Source organism: Cimex lectularius, unplaced genomic scaffold (assembly GCF_000648675.2).
Source record: "Cimex lectularius strain Harlan isolate CLEC.00 unplaced genomic scaffold, Clec_2.1 scaffold410, whole genome shotgun sequence".
In the NCBI taxonomy this organism is placed as follows: domain Eukaryota; kingdom Metazoa; phylum Arthropoda; class Insecta; order Hemiptera; family Cimicidae; genus Cimex; species Cimex lectularius.
The window spans coordinates 80012-103309 of NW_019393008.1; the positions used below are offsets into that span (position 1 = coordinate 80012).

Here is a 23298-nt window from a genome sequence, read left to right on the forward strand (position 1 = left end):
AATGGAAAAATAGACTAAACAAAAACAAATCTTAACAAATACCCTTGACCCTACACCATATCACCTCTTAAAATCAATGTACTTCATCTCGGTTTCTCCCAATCAATAAACGTCCTCCAATATTTGAGATTTTACCTCGCCAAAAGACTTCGAACGCCACACCGAACTCAAAACACATGACAGCAGACTGAAAATCTCACGACAAAACTAACCACTTGTTTACACACTACTGCAACTAATTTTGACGTACGGAATTGAAATGTGAGGTTCAACTCTCCTTTGAACTACCCGAGTCTTAAATTTTTCGAACCATTGGCAAGCTACCATATTTATTTCTAACCTTACTATCCACTGACCATCAAACCCTGAAAGTAGTAGAATATGTGATGTTAAGTAGCCTCCCTGAGTCCAAAAAACCTGAACCCCTCATCCCAACCCAATAATCCACCCATCTTCACGAACAATTCTCAACAATCTAAGGCCAGATTAAGGAACGTGAAAAGTATTGTGTTAGGAGTGTTGGGTTACTTCTCTACTCTTACAATCTTATAACAAAATTAATTAATACAACCAATTCTCTTGAGACGCTCTAGTTGTACTGTTTAAATATTTTTAAAAAAATATTTTGTTGTATAAAATTTCAATATTTCGATTTCAATTATTTATTTAGCTCTGTTATGTGAACTTAATTATTTCATTTCTGATCCTTGCTGGTGACGTTAAAAAACCATTTTTTCCATCAAATTAACAAATTTTCGCATCAGTTGCACCTTTTCAACATCAAATTAACCAATTCTCACAAAAATTAACCGTTTTTACTTTCAAATTAACCACTTTTAAAAAAACTTATGAGTTGGTATGAAATATACGCATACAAAGTAAAATTCCTGAATATTTGAAAATTAATTACCTACAAGTAAAATTAAAAATGTTATTAAATGATTCTCTGTTGAATTTCAGATAATTGTAACATAAAATAATTGGGATCTTATATAAAAAAAAAAAACTATTTGTGGTGATTTGTGACCGTTAGTCTATGATTATTTGGAAATCGTGAGATTCGGTCTGATATGACTTAGGTCTTAGGAAAATATTTTCTTTATCGTGCGAACGTTTCGATCTTTACTGAGATCATCTTCAGGGCTCAAAGTTTGTTTTCTGCGTGTGGCACTCTCAACACGACACTCAAGAGTGGCACAATTACGCAGAAAACAAACACTTTGAGCCCTGAAGATGATCTCAATAAAGATCGAAACGTTGGCACCATAAAGAAAATGTTTTCTGAAACCTATGTCACATCAGACCGCATTCCACGATCATAAAAAACTATTAAAAAAAAGTTAATTACAATTAAATCTAAAAATTCTGTAGAATTAAACGTAAAAATAATGGATTCTTCTACTAGTTTCAAAATTGAAATATAAAATAATTGTTTAAATAACAAAATAATTAATCACATTTAAAATTAAATATTGGGATATATTAAATTAATGAATACATGCATTTAATAGTTATAATTTACATTAACCGTATTATTTATACGAAGGTCGTGGGTTCGAATCCCGCTCGTGATACTAGATTTTTCATCTCAGCCAAGAACTTAGATAAAAAGTATAATTAATTAAATTAAATATTTCAATGAAAGTATAATATGTTATATTATAATAGTTTAAAAAAATATATAAATATATTTTCTACAAAAGAAAAATCCTCTATTCTAATATCTCGTTTATCATAATAATTTTAAATTTTAATTATTATTTTTCAAATGGTTGTTCAGTTAAAAGATCTCAAAATAAAAGAATACTCTTTACATTTTTGTATTCAATTTTGCATATCTTTGCAATTCTAATTGTAATTAATTACCGTATAATCTTTCAACACTCCAATTTTAATATATTTTTTGTTTCAAAATGCAGCAATTTACTTTACCTGCTTACGTTTTATACCATCACCAAGGGGTTTATTTAAAAAAAAAAAAGGGTTAATTTCAAGATTATCTTGAAGTAAAATAAGTTAATTTGAAATTAAAAAGTTTTTTGAAGGTAAAAATTATTAACTTGAACTAAAGAAAGGTATTTGGATGCAAAGAATTTGAAATTAAAAAGTGTTAATTACTTCCAAGTCTGCAATTTAAAAAAACGTTAATTTGAAATGTAACAACAGTTAAATTGAATTTTAACAAAAGTTAATTTGAAATTAAAAAAGTATTTTTTGTAGTAAAAATAATTAATTTGAAGTAAAATAGCGTTTTAACAAAAAAATTTGAAATCAGAAAGGGTTCACCTCGAAGAAGGTTTATAATTTCAAAATAAAACCGGTTAATTTGAAGAAAAAGTTATACCCAAGCCCCCACAGGTCACTAAAGATTCGAGTATATCAATTGATTTTCATTCTTTAAATAATTTATTGCGTTTTACCTGATTTACCTCCCAACATTATAAGCTCGTTTCATTAATAATATATATCTAAATATATGTAATAGTTCACACGCCCGCTTATAGGTTCGTGCGCAGTGAAACATAAAATTTATCAGAATGATAGTGTTTTTATATATTAGATATTCAAAAATGTGCTTACACTAAACTTTTTGATTCACACGTCTTTTTTACGTTCTTTTTTTTTTATTCTACAGCAGGTGAGAAAAGACAATGTGCCTTGAAGTTGTAAGTAAGCAGAGACAAGTCGGCGAAACGTGATCTCGAGGTTTTCGAACTGAGCCCTAAAAAAAACCTGCAGGTCCTCCTGAGAGACTGTCGTATTAACAAGATGGGGAAGTGTTCCCCGGGGGTTGATAAGAAGGGACGTGGCTCTCGGGGGAGGCGGCGGCTAATGGGAGTAGGCCGCCTCCCAGCCCTCCGACTCCGATCCTTATTATTCCCCGCGAGGCCTCATATTGAAATTTTAGCCAGCGATTTTCATAATCGTTTCATCACATTGCGGTTTGCAATGTCAACGCGAATCCTAATTTCAATTTATCCTAAAGTGAGTGAATTTTAATTTGTATAAGACACGAACTCTCGCCCCAAAACCTTGCTTGTTTGCTGACTTTCTTGGATCCTTAGCACAAAGATTAATTTTAGAATGTATATTTTGTTCGGTCTACTAGTGTTAAAAATCAAATAGACTTCTTGAAAATATGGCTTATTCTGGAATTAATGTATGATAAATTTATTCATTTTGCCATTCTATATATTGACTAACAGAAAGACAGCTAAATTGAATAATATTTTTTATTAATAAAATTGCTAATTGGATAAGTAATATGTCTTTAATAAACAACCATATTTCTTTTAAGTAGAAATGTTTTGACGTTTATACATGTTTTTTCTTTAATAGATTTGATAACTTTCTTATTGGTTACGCATTGGTAGAGACTCAATTGGACCAAACCAGTCTGACTAGTGCATAATAATTTTTAGATTTATTTAGTTTTACTTTTTGTAATTATTTTGAGATCGATGCGGTCTGGTGTGAAGTAGGTTTTAGAAAAATATTTTCTTTATCGTCCCAACGTTTCGGTCTTTATTGAGATCATCTTCAGGGCTCAAAGTGTTTGTTTTCCGTGTAGATGTGCCAAAAGGTACTCTCAATACGACAGACAAGAATGACACATCTACCCGGAAAATAGACACTTTGAGCCCTGAAGATGATTTCAATAAAGACCGAAACGTTGCACGATAAAGAAACTATTTTTCTAAAACGTACGTCACACCAGACCGCATCTTACGACCTACCACCAATCATCAAGTAACGGTCACTAAACACCACACATTTATTTTTTATTCTGTTCACGCTCAAGAGCATCCTTCCATCCACCTACTATCTCATATGGCACAGTTACCTCACTGACCGATTCTTCCAAGTCATCGAACCATTCCCTCTCTGCATAATTCCCTATACATGAGATGTTCCCGAGGTTGACGTTCTAGCTCCTACACAACCAGGTGTTCACAGCTGACATGCCATCACATCCCGAAACCACAACATTCACATTTGAAAACGATACAGCAATTCTCTCTAGGAACACCAACCTTGTGATTTCCACTCGAAACCTCCAAAACACCTCATACTACTAGAGTCTTGTTGTAAAAAGAAAAGGATAAAATTTAACACAGACAAATCCACCCACATTACCTTCACCGTAAAACGATCTCCGTGTTTTCTCAAATAATATTCCCCTCCCAACTGCTGACAAAGTGCGGTACCTCGGACAGTACATCTACAGACGCCTGAGGTGGATTCCTCATACACAACTGAAACGTCGGAAGGTTATGACACGATATGGAGCTCTTGCACGACTTCTTGACAAACGTTCTAATTTACCTCTCAAAAATAAAAAGGCTGCTTTACAACACCATAGTTAAGCCGATTTGGACTTACGGACTGAAAGTGTGGGGTTCAGCCAAATATTCCAACATCCAACGTATTCAAACGGCCCAGTTGAAGATGAAATCCGTTCACGTTAGCGTAAATTTCTTAAAAACTACCCAACTACAGTAAATCGGTACATCAGAAACGTCCCGACGAATCACCTCAAACCCTCCCCGCCGGCTTAAACGAAAATGGCCGCGCGATCTCATAAGAAGTGATGGTGATGATAGTGAAAGTGATAATGACACAAATATCAATGGAGTAATACCAATGGGTGTTTTCTCCACTCTTGGTTTTAATTATGTATATATTACCTTGCTCATTGTTACTTTTACCTACTTGAAGGTAGTTGTAATGTAATTCAAATTATTTAAAAAAAGATTTATTAATGCGTTATGTTCATTTTTACCAAGGATATGTAATATTGGAATAAGACGAGCTGAGTTATTTTGTTTTTAAATGAAATTTCATAAAAATCAAACAAGTTAGGGATTAAAAGCCGGAAAAAAACTACTTTTTTAAATGTGACTTTCAGAATTCATTATTAATGAAATTATAATTAGGAAAGGAAAGAGGAAAATCGTTATTTACGAAGTCGTCGAGACAAAGGCAATTTCAAAAAGTAAATGTAAAAAGGAGAAGGGAGAACCGTGAAGAGACAAGCGTTGTCTCGACTGCGACAATTATCGTTTTCTCGGCTCGGAGCGAACTCAGCTAAAAAGTGACGGAAATGTATTCCTTTCTTCTTTCGGCGTCACACAGGGAAGGGTTCATTATGCAGTAAAGCTTTCTCGGCAGTTCTCAGCAACTGTGAAGATGCCACATTTGTATTTTGGTTTATAACTCAGATCAAACTTCAAAAAGTTCCGGAAAAGAAAAGCGCGACCGTGACTGTCATTAATGATTGTTGTCACAACTTACTGACTAATGGTAAAGCAATCAAGATATTACTTGCCCATTTTTAATTAATGAGAAAAATCCGAAATATAAAGCAGTTCGGTGTTACCCATCATTACACTGCGAAACATCCTCCTGATATGTTTTAAATGTTTAATTAATTTTCATATTTTGTAAAATGTGCCTACATAAATTGCTTATAAATTCTGCAAAAGTTTTGTCTCTTTGTGAAGTAAAAAAAAATTAAAGCAATTCCTGACCGCTTACACATTCAACAAAAAGGGTGAATATAGCAGTTGCAATAACTCCGGGGTTACTAGATTTATATATTGCCCTTTTTATGTATTAAGAAGTAAAATATTCGGTTTTCCTCTTGCTCCATGAGATCTGTGAAGTGATGGCCTATGAATTGGTCCTTTTCCAATCATTTTGATCTTCCAGACTTTTTTTTTGGCAACTTCATTGCAGAATTTCTGTGCAGATTTCCTTAACAACCAATGTGTAGATTAGAGATCGGTCTAGTATGATGTAGTTTTAGAAAAACATTTTCTTTATCGTAGTAACGTTTCGACCTTTACTGAGATCACCTTCAGAGAATGGGATGTGTAAATATTGTTTATATTATACAAATACATATATGATATGAATAAGAATTTATACAATGATAGAATGTAGAAATTTTAGGTGTAATCAAAGTATTTGTACTCATTCAAAGTGTGTGTCTGTGAAGATATGTCACTGTTGAGTTAGTGAGATGTTAATGTTTTCTGTGTATATATGTTCGATTTTAAAGGAGTGGGGAAGGAAGTAGGGATAGAAATTCATTTTTCTATGAGGTGTCGGCTCCTTTGAGGTGCAAGCGACCGAAAACGGAAAGAGGTAATGGTTTGTAGTTCGGGTCTGGTTAACCTTAATAGACGGGATTATTAGTGAAAGGAGAGATGTTTTTTTTTTTTTCAATGGCTTTATGTACTATGCATATTAGCCAATTCCAGACAATATGTTATGAGTATTCGTTTTGGGGGGAAGGGTATCGTAAAAAAAACGCCAGAGGCGACGGCGGGAATTGAACCCACGTCCGCGGGATCTACGAGCCGAGAGCTCCCTTACTCCCTACGAGCCCCTTGTTGAACAGTTAGACTGTAGAATGTTGTTTGTGTGGAGTATAATGAGTTTTATATGATGCCTTATATGTTTTGTGTGTTATATGTATGTTATTGATATTGAATTTGATTTATGATATTAGCGAAGCTGCGATTGAGTTTTCATGTGTCCGTTCTGTAATTAATGCTGTGTGTATCTGTGTTGATGTAAACCATTTCTAAAAAGTTACGTTTATGCTTGTTTTGTTCTGTATTTAATATTTTTGGATTGTTGAAATCGAAATTGTGCTGTTGTTCAACTAACACTCAACATGAGACACAACAGTTACACATGTACACAGAAAACGCACACTTTGAATGAGAACAAATAAATTCGATTAAAGCAAAATTTTCTAAATTGCGTACATCATTGTATAAATTGACATCTATATCTTAAGATTCTTTGAAGATGTTCTCAATAAAAATCGAAATGTTGGCACGTTAAAGAAAATGTCTTTTCTAAACCTACAGCACGCTAGACCGCTCTTACAATCTCTAAGTAATCGTTAAAAAACAATTTTTAGTATATCATCTTCCTTGCAAACTAGCTGCTTTCCAACCATGTTGGACTGCTTGTTCTTGGCGGGCTTGGGATTTTGGTCTGCTAAACTTTCATAGATTTGTCGATACATCCAGTGTTGAGCACCTTGAATTACCTAAAAAATTAAATTAAATTTTTTCTCTTTGAATACTGAGAGATAGAGAACCAGTCGTGTAGTCGTTTTTGGTGAATAAATAAACAATAAATGATAAGGTTTTCCATTGAGGTCTGCAAATTTATGAACCTGTAGCTTAGTCACTTTCCGATTATTTTGGCCAGTCAAACGATTATCGGCTTATTAGTATCTTCACTCCATATGGTACCAATGGTTATTTTGGCCTGTTTAATTTTTCTGATTTGGTTTTTGGACGTATTTTACCTTTCGGCATCTCCACTAGGTTTCTTGGTTGAATGTATCCAAAATTAAATTATAAGATTTCTTCTTGAGATCTGTTTGATATTGTACCCGTATGTATTTTTGATGATGATAATTTTTTTTAGATCAATTTGAGTTCCACGGGGTGAAATACAGGTGAGCCGTTTTCCGACCATTTTTGACTGCATAATGCCTATCAGATTGTCTATCAGATTCGCATCGATGTCAGCATCCTCACTGCCGCGTTTCTTGCAGAATATCTCAAAAATTATATTGTTAAATTTCACCTTGAGACCTGCGGTGTAATGCACCTTTAGCTTGGTCTTTTGATTGCCAATTTTTTCTACTTGGTCTTCCTATATTCGTCTGTCAGACGGACATACACTTTTCGCTAATTCCAGTGATAGGTATCAGGTCAGATTAATGAATATGCAGTTATTCCATATCAGGTCATCAGCATGGCAATTTATGCTTCAAACCTACCACAGACGATAGAAAAAAAATTAGTTTGAAATAGCAAGAATAGGTCGTTATTCGTTAGGCCAAATTAAAGATTATTTAGTATTGGTAATTTTTTGTGGATAAAATAAAGATTCTTGTATCCTCGTGTTGACAAAAGTTAAGGGAATTCACTGAATCGTCCAAAAGTTTTTTTATGAAGTCAATATGGAAAGACTTTTCGTGCCGAACAAACTTTTCGACATACAGCTAGGCTGAACACGTTTTATAGTCTTCTTGCCTGACATCTGAAAGAGTTTGTTTTCCAGTTTTTTCCGATATACAAGTGAATCGAATACTTTTCCTTTAGGCTGCGTACTTAGAATTAACCTGAAGAGCCATGTCAAATCTAATAGCTTTATAGCCATGTTAATCAATAATTTGCTTTTGAATCCCTCGTCTTCATCATCGGAATGGTTCTTCAAGCCTAATTGTCAAAAAAAATTAATTCGCGGAAAACGCCTAGTCTGATAGGAAAGAATGAGAAAGGGACCGTTTTAAATTGGAAACCGACTGCGTGACATCGGCCGGCCTTGAATTGGGAAATGCCATTTAGTCGTGGGCGGATGGCGAAGTTGCCGATCACCATTCGGGTCACGTTGCAACCCTGGAATTGGCCCTTTGTAGTAAACTTGCCTAAGATTTTACTTTCGGGCAAGGATTCTTTTCGATATTTTCCCCACGCTTCCATCTTTTGGGAAACACAAACTGATGTTGAGGGGGAGGGGTCGAATCCATCGAAGTAATGCATATATACATAGTTGAACAAATACGAACAAACTTCCTGAACTTTCTTAAGGTTCGACAAATAAGACAGTAACAAAATTTTATTTCACGTATGAATTTTGATTATTTTAATTAAATTGTTTTAATAGAATTTTCAGAAATGACGTATAATAAGCCGCAACGGTTTAGGCGTTGACAAGGCGCTCATCACTTTAAAGCAAAATACCCCCCCGCCGCCATACTTACAAATGGGCTTTTTTTTCAAACACACCTGCACACTAAGCCTATGACCTCTGCAAAAAAAAAAAAACATCCCTAACCACCATAAATTACAACCAAAACTATTTTCACAGACGACTACTGAATGACTTCTCAGTTCAATACTATAATTATTAAATTCACTAATTTCGTGGTCCGCTTGACCAATTAATTAAGGATTTTAGTTGAGATAAAATGGCAAAAAGGAGGGAAAATTCAAAAGGTGGGGTTGAGATGGGAAGTTAGTGTCCGAGTGGATCGAGGTCACGATAGCTCAAGTGGGAGAGAAGCGGCCGAAGATCGTGGGTTCGAATCCCGTCGTGCCATTGACTTTTTATCTCAACTAAAAACCATAATTAATTGTACTATAATTATTTTATTAACCTTATTATATTTACTAGTTACAGTTATTTCTACAGTCGAAAATGTACAATGACCAATAGAATGGAGAGAGAGAGAAAGAAAGAGAGAAAGAAAGAGAGAGAGAGAGAGAGAAAAAAAGATATAGAGAGGTTGAGAGTGAGAGTGAAAGAGAGAAAAATGAGGGCAAGATATAAGGAGTGAGAGTGAGAGAGAGGGTAAGTGAGAGGGATGGGGTGGGAGGAGAGAGAGTGAGAGAGTGAGGAAGAGAAGGAGAGAGAGAAAAAGATAGAGAGGGTGAGAGTGAGAGTGAGAGAGAAAAAGAAAGACTGCAAAGAGAGCAAGATGGAGAGGGTGGGAATGAGGGATAGAGCGTGAGAAAGAGGGAAGGGGAAGGGCAGAGAGAGGGGAAGAGAGGGAGAGAGAAAGAAAGTGAGAGTGAGAGAGGAGGGAGGGATGAAGAGAGGGAGTGAGGGAGGGAGGGATGAAGAATGAGAGAGAGGGAGCGAGGGAGAGGGAGAGGGAGAGAGAGATGAGAGAGTAAGTGAGAGGGTGAGAGTGAGTGAGTGAAAGGGCGAGAGAGAGCGAGAGGGTGTGAGAGAGTGGGGGAATTAAAATCTGCGGACTATAGAAAGGCGATACAGCGGAAACTTCCGCAACTCCTTTAGGTCGTTCAGGACTTGCATCCACTTGCGCCGTATTACACTAAAACTTTACCCACCCAATAACAAAAATCGACGTTTACATAAGAAACAGGTGTATTTCCTTTATTCTTCTAGGCATAATAAACATTATCCTTTTTAGGTGTTAAAAATATCAGTCTATTATGTTAAGGGCTCATATTATTTTCAATATCTGCCCCGAGAGACAGGAGACCGTTTAAAAAATTGAAAGAGGAAACATCAAAGGGGGTAGGCCACTTTATTATTTATAAGCGTTCGAAGGGATGTTCTGCAACGGAATGTAAATAAACCACCCCGATCCGGCTTCCTATATGAATTCTTCACACCACCCACTCAGGACTGTGATATATTAAAAGAAAACAATGTCTCCAGTACGATCCCAGTCTCAGCCTCTTCCTTATCTTTTTTCTGAAATATAACAAGAGGTGGCAGTTATGTTTTATGTATGGACATCGATAGATTGGATTGTTTGCTTTTCCACGACTATTCCAATAAATTTTTATCCCATGCCTGCAAAATCGGTACACACTTCCTAGCAATACGTCACCAAAATCAAATCTTACCCGCCCCCATCCAAAATATATACACGGAAAATATCGTGGTGCATTTTTTTAAAAAAGAATTTCCGTAAAGCTTAATTAAACTTGTATAAACTAAACGTGAAACACGGATTGGGGCTTTGTTTTAAGTTCTTAATTAAAGTTCTTGTTTAAATTAGTAATTAACAACTTTTAGGTATTGTGCTGAATGAATGACCTCTCAGTATCAACGGCAGTTGATCAACGAACAGGGCAAACATTTCCTCTTGTACTGATAATTACACATAAAAGCGTTTCACTTCTAAAAATTGTTGTTTATTCAATTTAAATTTATTATAATAAAAAACAAATTAATCAGTAATGTACAGAAAACGTCAATTTTTTATTTGTGCAAAATTGCACCAAACAAAAGATTATTATGTTGTTTAACAAAATTAACACTGAAAAAATCATATATATANATATGTATACACAGGGTTATCCTACTTCTAGACTCGGATTAAACGACTTTATACTTCATTCTTTTGTAATTTATTGTCCCAAGCCTTATTCTAAATTGTATTCCCCCACATATCATAAATGTTTATCCTAGTGGAAGTGTGATTACACCAATGGAAAATCCTATGGGATTCATTTGTGATTTTTAGCCTCAAGCAAAACACAAAATCACTTAGAAGATAGACTTTTACGAGTTACGAAATTTCTATAATTTGAATAGGATCATGTAAGAAATCATGTAAATAAGCTTCATTCAAGAAGATGGGCATTTTACACATGTAATTAATTTCTAGGAGTTTTTGTTTTTTCTCACGATCAATTTGTACCAAAGAGTTTCTTTAATTTTCTGGCAGACTCCATCCTAATTTTGTGGAACTCCATAATAAGTGGATGTGATGATAAGTTGACGGTGATTCCACAATTTCTATTGTGGAAAAGACAATTTATTTCCTACCCATCAACATATTATGAAGTTTCACAAAAATTTGGATGGACAGAAAAAACAGTAGAAAATTGAACGTAATAAAAAACAAAAACTCCTACATATTAATTAAATCTGTTAAATGTCCATCTTCTTGAATGAAGTTTATTTACATGATTTTAGTACAATACATATCACAATAGAGTATAGGAAAAGTAACGAAGCACTGAAACTTCTTACAACAACACAATTCGAATATATACAGAAAAGTTATACAGCATACAAGATTGTATCTTTGAAACAATGCATAAAAAAAATCGCAAAAGACACAACAAGGATTCACCCTAATGTATAATTAAATAAATAGGTAATAATAAATCAAGATAAATAATTTAAATACATTTGAATCGGAAAATAAATATTTAAGTAAATCAATAAATATTGATATGATCGGCAATTTCAATTTCTAACTAGACTAGATTAAAGTTCAGACCTGTAAATCGGATTTGAGGAGGCCGCCATATGCCCTAAACCTGACCGCGTTTTGCATTACCTCTTTTAGTCATTCCATGTCTCTATTTTTATGCTCACTCAGCCTTAAATTCGTTGCAGAGGACCGCCTGGTGGTCTCAGACGCAAAAATTTAGTACCACTTGCAGCTTATTAATGTTTGTTTTTAATCTTGATCACATACTTCGGAAGATTATACTCAATTCACTAGTTTCGTGCTCCGCTTGACCAATTAATATATTACAATTAATTAAGGTTTTCAGTTGAGATAAAAAAGTCAATGGCACGAGCGGGATATACTCAATCATTCTGTAAAACTGTAAATAATTCCATCATGCCCTGCGGAGCGATGGCATTTTACTTGTTTGTCGGTTTTTTAATGTATGTTAGTTTTGAGACTTTCCACCAATTCGGAAAGTAGCCTAGGAAAAATATAGAATTGAAGAGGTAGTTTAGTAGGGTTTTGTTTATTTAGAAGGTTTTTTTAGCTTGAAGTTCAATATTTGGTCAAGTCCAGGGGACTTTTTATTTCTACATGAATGAATGATTTCACGGATTTCTTTTGACTAAAGTATATGTAAGGAAAGAGAATGTTTTTGTGCATTCTGCACAAATCTATTGAGTTTTTTGGTAACTAGCTTTTGTACATAAAGTGGGCCTAGTTTGTTATGTCATACACTATTTAGCTTACTAAAACAGACAAATCCTTGTGGCACTGTAAAATCTGCGATATAAGGACCACACTCCCTTTACCTAGTGGTAAAGCTTGGGCTTCCTACACAGGTAATTTTTTTTTTTAGAGTAACTTTCAACAATATGCACTCCATAGAATCCAGAATCACTGGCATAACATTGCACAAAACATGGATATCCTCTCGCAAATCTGTCCTCTTAAAGCCTTTACGCCATCAGCCATACGACACACTATTGAACAACTACCTCCTCGAAAAACTCCTGGATATGAGTTAATAACAACACAAATATTACAAAATTTTCATTTTTTATTTAATTCGTGTAAACCTTCTGATCCTTTTAGTTTCTATCGGCCCATTAGTCTCCTATCCTTGCCAATATTCTAGAAAAACATTTCAGAAGATTGTTGCTCATAGTTATTTAATATCAGTGAATTGTTGTAGTGTTAAGGCAATACGCGTAGATTAATAAATTGATGGTAGTTTTAAAAAAATCTGAAAAATTATGAAAGATGGGATGCAATCTTTGAAAAAGTTCTTGGTTCTTCTTTTTCTGTGGATTGTTTGGGGTGAATTGATTCCCTTGGGGCCAATCAGTCGTTTACAACTGATCGGCAAGACCAGCCCAACGGTGATTGTGGGGGTCAACAAAATAATGTCCCGAATAAAAGGCAGATTTTTACAATTACGGATGTTTATATGTTTTAGAACATAATGAACAAAATATCTGTGTTTGAATATAAAAATAACTAAACTAACCCCCTTAGAGAGTACAAAGGCAGCAACAGTTTCTTTTCCGGCCTGTCGCTGTACGGAGAATATAAATATAGACACCCCTGAAGCTGACAGCTAATTGTGATTCTATTAGTTTCTTATGAGGTGCGGTGAATGGGGAAAAAACCCTTCAAGAAATACAGTATTATCAGCGCTACATTGTCGGACGTCAGCCCTCGTCGGGTAAACTCGCAAAGAAAGACTCTTTACAACACAAAATTGGTATTTTTTATCACCCCCGACCTCGTTTTGAAAAGAGGATAAAAGTGAGATCTTTTTTTAAGTCCAGTACTCCTAGGAGCCATAAAAAACTTTGGATTAAAAGCATTAAACAACGTTGTCCATATATTTTTGTTTTGTCTTTTTTCTTAAACAAAAGAATAAAAGAAGTAAACAAAAAGATTCAGATAAAATCGAATGTTTAAAATGTCACTTTTAGTCGTTTTCGTTTACTATATAGATTAAAAATTATATATAATATGTAAATATTACCATTTTATAAAGATATCCAGAACATAAATCTTGTGTCTCGTTTTATGATTATGTTTTATTTAAGTACTTTTTTATTATATCCTACGTACAAATGCATATGTTACTGTATATTTTTTAATATTTTCTTTTTGTAAGTAGGTTCATAATAAATTAAGCATTGTTGTTCTTATTTTTAATTAAAATGTCATTAAAGCTGATATAGTTTCTTTAGCTACGCCATTTCTAATTATAAAATATATGCTTATTACTATTATTATGCTGCAAAATATTACATAAAATTCTGTGTTAAAGTAACCCAGTATCAGTAGTAATTAACAAACCAGTAAATTATTTGTTTATTTGTAACATTTAATGTTCAAGAGTTTATTTATATAGATGTTTGACAACAAGTGGATATGAAAAGGGGAGAGTACTGTTTTTGTAAGAACTGCCATACATGTTTCAGCCCTGTATGCTCTATAGGCAACACGGGAACAATAGCATATCTACCCCCCCTTGACATGGGTTACAATCCAACCATTCCAAATAGAGCGAGTTGTTTAACCCAAGTTAGAAAATCGTTCATTAAAAACTGAAAATTTATTCACTGTTTTTTGCCAGTTCTATTTTTGATTGATAAATATATTGTTCATAAAATGTTCATGTAGTGATGAGAAAGACATGGATGTATCGTGTTTTGGTCAGCATTTATAGGTCATATTTCATATTATTACTAATAATATTTATAATACTTTTGTACGTGTACCAACTTTTGCAAAGTAAAAACAAAAAATTGCAACAAACTCTTTTCTGCTATCTTTCGTTTCGTATTAGAAAGTTCCTCTATTGAAGTTATGTGCGATATTTAAAAAAAAACTATATTCGTTCTAATATCACAACCAATTTCTCTCTCTCTCTCTCTCTCTCTCTCTCTCTCTCTCTCTCTTTCTTTCTTTCTTTCTCTCTCTCCCTCTCTTTCTCTCTCCCTCTCTTTCTCTCTCCCTCTCTCTCTCTACCTGTCTTCCTTCCCCTTGCTCTTTCTCATTCGTTCTCTCCTTCTGCCGCACTCTTTTAATTTTTGCACTTGAAAATTGATTGTTTTCGTCTGTTTTGAATTTCGTGCGTGACAATGATAAGCGGAGAAAAGAGCCTTTCAATTTTACAAAATTAACAGTGCGAACTTTTTGGCAAACCCATTTTTCCTTGGCACAAGAAGAGTCGGTCGCCCAGAAAAAACACAAAAAAAACACGAAACAATTGCTTTACGGTGTTGGATTGTTGAACTTTCATCACGTCACTTTTCATATCAAGTGACTTTTCGTTAATTAATTATAACGCTTGACAAAATCTTATCTTATATTTATAAAAATACATAGAACAACAATGCAATATTTTCTTGAGTTATTTGCAGATAAGTAAATTCATCATCGTTTCTGCTGACACTTCCAAGAAGAATTTTACAATAAAAAGTTGGTAAATTGAATTTTGTAGTTTAAATTTATACTGAACTGGATCACTTCACTCGAGGGGTTGTTAAACTAGAAACAATAATGAAAATAGTAATAAAACACGGATACAAAACAAGCACCATCCAGAAAATATTAAAAATACAACGTATAAACGAAACAAAAACAACGAATGAACAATATGCAAACAAACTAGGAAAGTAACCTACAAATTAAGAAAATAGTTCAACAAACTTGGCTAACAAATGAACAGCACTAACCAATAATAACATACGTACGCTACTTTTAAGAAACATAGACAAATCAGAACTACCAGATTTTAACAGACAATGCATGTCAATGCAGAGTAATACATACAGACAGACTGGAAGAAAATTAGAGATCGATTCAAAATACATCTCACATTCCTCAGAGACGTACCTAACACAATAGAAACACGTTTGACATAATACACAACTAATTATTCTTTTTATATAAAGTCTTGGTTTAGGAAAATAGTCAGTGTCACGAGCTGCATTTGAACCCACGCCTTCGGCTATATACGCCGCTGCTCTAACCATTAGAGCTATCGTGACTTCAATCCTCTCGGACACCAACTCTCCATCTCAACCTACAACCGTTCGAATTTTCCCTCTTTTTTGCCATTTTCAAATGACGTGTAATCAGGATAGGATTCTCAGCGAATAATGAGAATGGAATAACACATAACGTACAAAAAAAACGGAAACCTAGAGTTATACAAACAAATAACACTTAAAGACGAAAAACATACAAAGTGCAAATATACTTACACTCACACACTATCTTTCAAACCCTTAAAAACTCTACACAACAAATCAAAACGCAATCGTTCTGAAGAAAACATCATCGAAACCAATATGACAAAAAAAGTAAAAACTAACAATTCACAAATAATAACTGACAAATGAGCACCACGGCTAGCGGAATACGCCCCCTAACGAAAACTCCCAACAGACGGACCCAACGACGTAAGCCCTACTCGGAAAAAGTCACAGTCGGTCTAGTCATAAGATGATCTCAATAAAGATCGAAACGTTGGCACGATAAAGAAAATGTTTTTCTAAAACCTACATCACACCAGACCGCATCTCACGATTTTTGAATAATTATCGATTAACCACCACACATTTGTTTATAATTTGGCTCTCAAAAATACCATTTCAAACTCTTAAAACGCGGATCACGAGGTTATTTCTGGGGACAGAAATAATTCACTAAACCTAATTATAAAAAGTTTATTAACCTGGAAAAAATTTAAATAAGTGGTTGGCTGTCGAATCCTCAAAATAAAAGTGGTTATGAATTTCAATTTCGAATTTACATAATTTATGCAATTTATGATTTAACTATGTCAGTTGATTATAAGTTTTTTTGTAGATATTGCAACAAAAATTGCGGCTTAGCCGTTCATTTTTAACGGAAATTAATCAACTTTGGCGGTGCTTACTCAAAAAATAGACAACAATACACCAGGGATCTCATTGCTTCAGGGATTGCAAATCAGCTTCTATTCTCTATGCTGCTTCACACTTTTCTAATTGAAATCATAAGTTGCCACAATCCACCCATAATTTCTAGTTTTGAATGAGATAGGAATAGACAATGGAAGAGTGAAATACAAACAGACAACATAGGAAAGTATCTGCATAGATAAATATAATTTAAAATATGCGTTCAAACATGATTTACTACTACTATTTTATAAATAACTTTTACCCTCGGGGGTGCCGATGGTTTGAAAAAAAGCCCTTTTTAAGCATTTCGTGGACGGCCAGCGGCCGTGCATTCGGACCCGAGAACTGTACCTTACCACTGAAGGTCCGTTAAACTTAGGTTATAAGAAAAAGAAAAACAAAAGTTTCCTGAATTTCTACCATCTCGATAAATCGGGGATGATTAAAGATGAGAGAGATGTTCAGGTTTGGGAAGTGATAAGCTTCTAGTTTGCTCGTCCACAGGTCCACCCATCCTCGCTGTTTTGAACAAAGATATTACTCAAAATAAAACTAAACAACAGCTATTGTTAGTTTGGTATTGTTTTTCGCCTTGTCGTCTGGCCCTTCGGCTCATATCGACTTGTATTCACCGGAAATTAATTCAACCAAGTTTCGAGTGGGTTGAATTTGAGAGGGAAAGCGCTGTGAAAAGGGGGCTGGCTCTCTCACACAAAGGGGACTCTTTTTGCCGAGAATTCGAGGGGTGAAACAGTTTGAATAAGAAAAACCGGGGGCTGCTTCGTTTAGGGACGATGAATGCAAATGACAAACGCCAGAAACTGCCTTCGGATATCACGGTTTTACGCCTCAGCGTAACGTGCGCGTGTTGAACCACTCTCGATCAAAATAGAACTGTCAATCCAAAGTATTTTTTCGAAATTTATATAAAGCCTGATATTAAGTAACAGTTTAATATTCTGCACTGATAACCTCGGAAATTGATAATTTCCTCGAGGCTCGAAACCCGTCGACCAAGGCGCGTTGCCAATTGATTGCTGAGAGAGTTTTAAGCAAATCCGTTCTTGGCCGTGTAAATACTTAAAAGAAAACTTTCAAATGGGTTTCACGTGACTTGAACGACAGCCAAAAATATCACTTATGAAGTAAATCTCTGCGATTTTCTTGGGAATGACAACGACCTTCTCAAAATTGTTTTGTCTTCCAGAAACGCACAGGTATGATAAACGGACCGGATCAGTTTTATGGATGGTGTTAATATATTTTTAGACTTCCCCACCGGGCAAATATTTTGATGCCAATGATATACAGGATGTACTTCTACATCCACCCATTTATTTAGGAAACGAGTAACTTTAGCAAAAAATGGTCTTATACAAACTTCACGTTAATTTTGCTAGGAATCGCCTGGTGGCAAAAGATTTAACCACACTTTCTCATCTAAATGGGAAATGACATTAATTTTGTTATTTTAAATAAGAATCCCGCATTTTTAATGAACAAATCAATTCTAAAGCTTATTTTATGACACTTTTACTCAAAGGAAAATTTTAATAGGATCGACCATTTCTGCGTTACGCCCGACGAAAAACCGTGAGGAGGTATACTTTTTGTAACAAGATGGCCCACCCCTTTTATTTGGAAAATGATTAAGTTTAGCAAAAATAGTCTTATACAACCCCCAAGTTAATTTTGGCTAGAAATCGCGTGGTGGTAACAAATTTAACATAACTTTATCATCTAGCTGGGAAATGACACTAACTTGGTTATTTTAACTGGTAATAGCAAATTTATCTTGTACATTTTGATTCTAGAGCTTATTTTAAGCACGTAAATATATGAATATGTACATACTCACAAACATGTAGAATAGAGCCATATTTTCAGAGGTTTTTCTATACGTATAAAATAAGCTAATTGAAATTTTTCCTTTTTCAGACAGGGTTCTCTCCCCGAATTAAAACTAAGCTTACTTGAAACGACAAAAGGTAAGCAAATTGTACTGATTTTTAACTTTAATTATAATATTTCGATTACGACTATTACTGTGGGGTTTAAATCAGTTTTGGAACATTTTTTTAGACGCTTCCAATGCTACGTTTTTACAAGTAATAAAAAGAAATTGCTAAGTGGGTAAGTAAGTATGTAAAATAATTCTTGCCAAACAAAGGCTTAACGTCCAAATGCTCGTTGGGTATCGCGGACGAGGGTGTCAATCCATTTTACAATACTAACTCAATTATTTTTATTCATTTTTTTTACGAGGGTTCACAACAGCAGGTTATATCAACCCTCAGAGTGCCAGTGTTTTTTTAAAAAAATAAGCCCATTTGTATATATGTCGGGTTCAAATCCAGCAGCCCTGTATTTGGGACCTTTGCCTTACAGTGATAGGCGCCGTGTCAACGCCTAAACCGTTGCGTCCACCGACGCCACCCTTAATCTCGATTAAAATTGGGTTTGCTGGGATTCGAACTCAAGACCGCTAGCATGGCAAATTCGAGACGGCCACCACCGTCTCCCAGTAAAAGATAAATCTGTTTATAGCTGAGACACCCATGATAAAATATTGATGATTCACAAAACGTATTTTCGTTTTAAAATTATCGTTCGCTCAATAATTGGTCAATATTGGCGTAAAACACCTATTTTTGATTAAATTCGTAGAAATGTAACAAAAACAGCATTGCTTGGGTGTCTTTCTTGATTTAGAACAGGTCTTCGATCGAGTCTGGCACTCGGGCTTCCTTTGGAAACTGAAGAACATCCTCCCTCATACGTACTATCTTATACTGAGATCTTATCTGACGGATCGATTTTGTCGAGTCCGTCAGGGAACTGAATTCTCACATTATACACGCATTAGGGCGGGTGTTCCTCAGGGAAGCATACTTGGCCCTTTTCTATTTTTCATGTACAGTGCGGATATTCCTACACATGTTAACAATTCGACACAGACATGATACAGCGATTCTTAACGCAATTCGGACCCCTCAATTAACACTCAATACTTACAACAACACCTAAATGAATTAACTCTATGGTTCACAAAGTGGAGAATAAAGATAAACCTAACAAAAATCACACAGATCAATTTTACCTTACGTAAAAATGTCTGTCCTGCGGCGAGTATAAATGGATTTCCATTGCCTACCACTGACCTTGTGCATTATCTTGGACTTTTCATGGATAAACGACTGACTTGGAATCCCCACACAAGGCTGAAAAGACAGCAAACAAACCGACGTTATAAATTGTTAAAAAGACTTTTCGACTCACGATCAAAATTAGATCTTGAAAATAAACTTTTAATTTACAAGACATAGACCTCTCTGGACGTACGGTTGTTAAGTGTGGGGCTCAACCAAGGATTCCAATTCCCAGCGTCTCCAATCAATCCAATCTAAAATTCTCCGTCAAATAATAAATGCTCCGTTTTTACGTTTTAAATTACACTATCCATAAAGACTTACACATCCCGTTTGTACATGAACTCATCATTTAATTTTGACGTGCCCAGAATACTAAGAGGAAAGAAAAAATTTGCTAGACGGGATGTATAAGATAAGAGAAAAGTTGAGCAACCGTTTTGCTGGGAAAGTTTTCTTTCGACGGGAGATGTGGATACCTACAGGCTGATATATACTTTTTTGAAATATTGATATGTAGTACTGTGATACAGACTTAAGTGTTGTGGTATGTGTTTTACTTTATTTAGTTGTGTGTAAAGATCTTTATTTTATAGAGTTATTTTATTATCACGTTGTGTGTATTTATTATTTAGTTATTAAATGCATGTATAATTGCTGTATGTTTAAAGCAATAGATAAATAAACTAACTTTGGATTCATAGTTTGCCTAATTAAGCTTAGCAAGTTCAGATGAAGATTTCATTTTTCAAATAGATTACACGACATTTGAAAAATGGCAAAAAGAGGGAAAATTCAAAAGGGGTTGAGGTGGGAAGTTAGTGTCCGAGCGGATCGAGGTCACGATAGCTCAAGTGGTAGAGAAGCGGCGTATTGAGCCGAAGGTAGTAAGTTCGAATCCCGCTCGTGACACTGACTTTTTCATTTCAACCAAAACCTTACATAAAAAGATAAATTAATTGAAAGATGTACATTTATTCTTGAAAAACTACTAATTCAAACAGTGATTATTTATCTTGGGCTGTTTCTCATGTACAGTGATGGTAGATTGATCAGAGTTATAAGCATGTTAGGTAGCACAAAATTCTCCCCATAAAAAAAAATCTATACCAATTTCGCAGGTGTAATTTTAGTCACAATTTAGCCTAATTTTTCCTATGGAGCCCACCGTTTTTCATTTCCCGGAATTAAATTGCTTCAAACGCTCTTTAACCGTGTGTGAAATGTCGTGGGTGTGTGGGTGGGATTTGAGTAAAGAAAGGGCAACCCTACGCAGTCCTTTTGACAAAGGACCACCCTTTGAAAAAAAATATATATCTCCTTTTGCGTTATTAAACGTTTCTGCTGAGATTGGCAAGCAGACTTCTATCCTCATCTCGGATTCATTCAATACGCCCAACCCCCTCAGCTGGGATTTGACATGACCCCAAAAAATAAAGAAATCAAAAGGAGCCACTCACAGCCCCTCACTTGGCTCATATATTCTGAGGAAATACGAGCGGTTGAAATGGTAGGTGGAATAATTTCTTCTCAAAACTTCCAGAAAGGCTCTTTTTTCAGTTTCATGCATAAATTTAACAATTAATTAATTCATTTAACATACGTTTTTACACAATTTAGAGTAAAATCAAATTATAAAAAATGCAAATTTTAAAAATTGATAAAAGTTTATGTAATCCATGAAATTAAGAAAATCTAAAGATTATGCTTCCATCTTTAAGAGCATTTCAGTTGGGATGATTTTATTACGCCGGCGTACCAAATGTGTTTTCCAATGTTCATAAAAAATTAATGATATTTTCCTCATAATAATCAAGATAGCAAAACCGGCCAAAGGCAACTTAATCCTTTAATGGACAATAATCCACGATAAACCTCTCTAGAGAGGAGGCGTTTCCACTTAGGGAAACTTGGTATCAGCCTCGACACTCGTGGGCCACAGAGAAATTCGACACACTTTCTCTTCGGAATGTTACTTTACAAGCTACACGGGGTTAAAAGTTCACCACGTATAACAATACATTTAATTATGTGAATGTATTTATTTGCGTGAGTAGTTGTGTATGAGCAAAGTCTTAAGTTAACTTAGGGTAGTAAATGGTCCTAGGAAAGGTAAATAAAAAGGTCTACGTGACTGATATCTACTTTAGCGTGAAGTGGTCATAACCTTCCCATCGCAGGCTATACTTCCTTGGTTCTTTCCTTTACCAAACAATTAATTCCGACTCCCCTCCTTACATATACCATTCCTAAAATTGAGGTTTTCGGTTCCCAACCGTCATCCTCGTTCTAGGTCTTCTGATCTCTATCCTCCTAAACATAGAACTATAGCTTTCAGTCATTCCTTCCTCCTCCGATCATCCAGCCTCTGGAATTCCCTTCATCACTATAATATCACTTTCCACCTTTAAGACCTTTTGATTACCTCCTGCCATTGCATGACAGTACCAGTTGCCTTATATGAAAAATTATTATTAAATCATCTGTATCGTCAATCATGATTGTCTCTTTTAATTTTATACACTACTTATTATTTGGAGATCGTGAGATGTGGTGTGATGTGACGTAGGATTTTAGAAAAATATTTTCTTTGTCGTGCTGACGTTTCGATCTTTATTGAGATCATCTTCAGGGCCTGGGATTTATAAGCATTGTTTAAATTTTACAAATACATCTAGAATGTGGATACAAAAATATAAAAAAATTGAATTTATACAATGCTAAAATTTTTAGATTCAATCAAAATATTTATACGCGCTCAAAGTGTTCGTTTTCTGTGTAGATGTGTCATTCTTGTCTGTCGTGTTGAGGGTGTCAGATAGATATTGATGTTTTATGTTTATATACTTGGATGTTGAAGAGTGGGGAAAGAAGTCGGAATAGAAAGACATTTTTATGGAGTCGAAAAATGGCTAATTGTTCGGCCTGATTATTTTTCAGGATTATACAGACGGAGATAATTAGGGAAAGGAAAGCCAAATTGTTGAAGTATTAGACTATGTAGAAATGTTTGATGTGAGGAATGTGATGATTGTTTTATATGTTATATTATATGTTTTGTGTGATGTGATGATGATGTATGTACGTTATCGATATTGAATTTGTTTAATGATATTAGAGTAGTATCCCCGTTTATATAATCCTGAAAGGAATCAGGCCGACTCATTACCTATTTTTGCCCATTGTCCTTTCACCTCAAAGAAGCCTACTCCTCATGTAAAATGTCTTTTTATCCGGACTTCCTTCCCCACCCCTTCAAAATCCAACGTATATAGACATAAAACAGCAATATCTCACTGGCACTCTCGACACGACACACAAGAATGACACAGCTACACAGAAAACAAACACTTTGAGTACAAATACTTTGAATCGAAAATTTCTACCATTGTACAAATTCAATTTTTTCCACATCCTACATGCAATTGTAATTTAAACAATGTTTATA

At 34.8% G+C, this 23298-nt stretch overlaps 1 protein-coding gene and 1 long non-coding RNA gene across 2 annotated transcripts in view; one reads left to right on the forward strand and one right to left on the reverse strand.

Annotated features, from left to right (window-relative positions):
* LOC106664508 overlaps positions 1–23298 on the reverse strand; it is a 123028-nt gene that overhangs the window by 54973 nt on the left and 44757 nt on the right. The window lies entirely within an intron of this gene.
* Positions 1–23298, forward strand: part of LOC106664507 (poly(rC)-binding protein 3) — a 117039-nt gene that overhangs the window by 14849 nt on the left and 78892 nt on the right. Inside the window, exon 2 of the mRNA XM_024229753.1 lies at positions 18640–18689. The gene's annotated coding sequence lies outside the window, so the exon portion shown is untranslated. The remainder of the gene's footprint in view (positions 1–18639; positions 18690–23298) is intronic.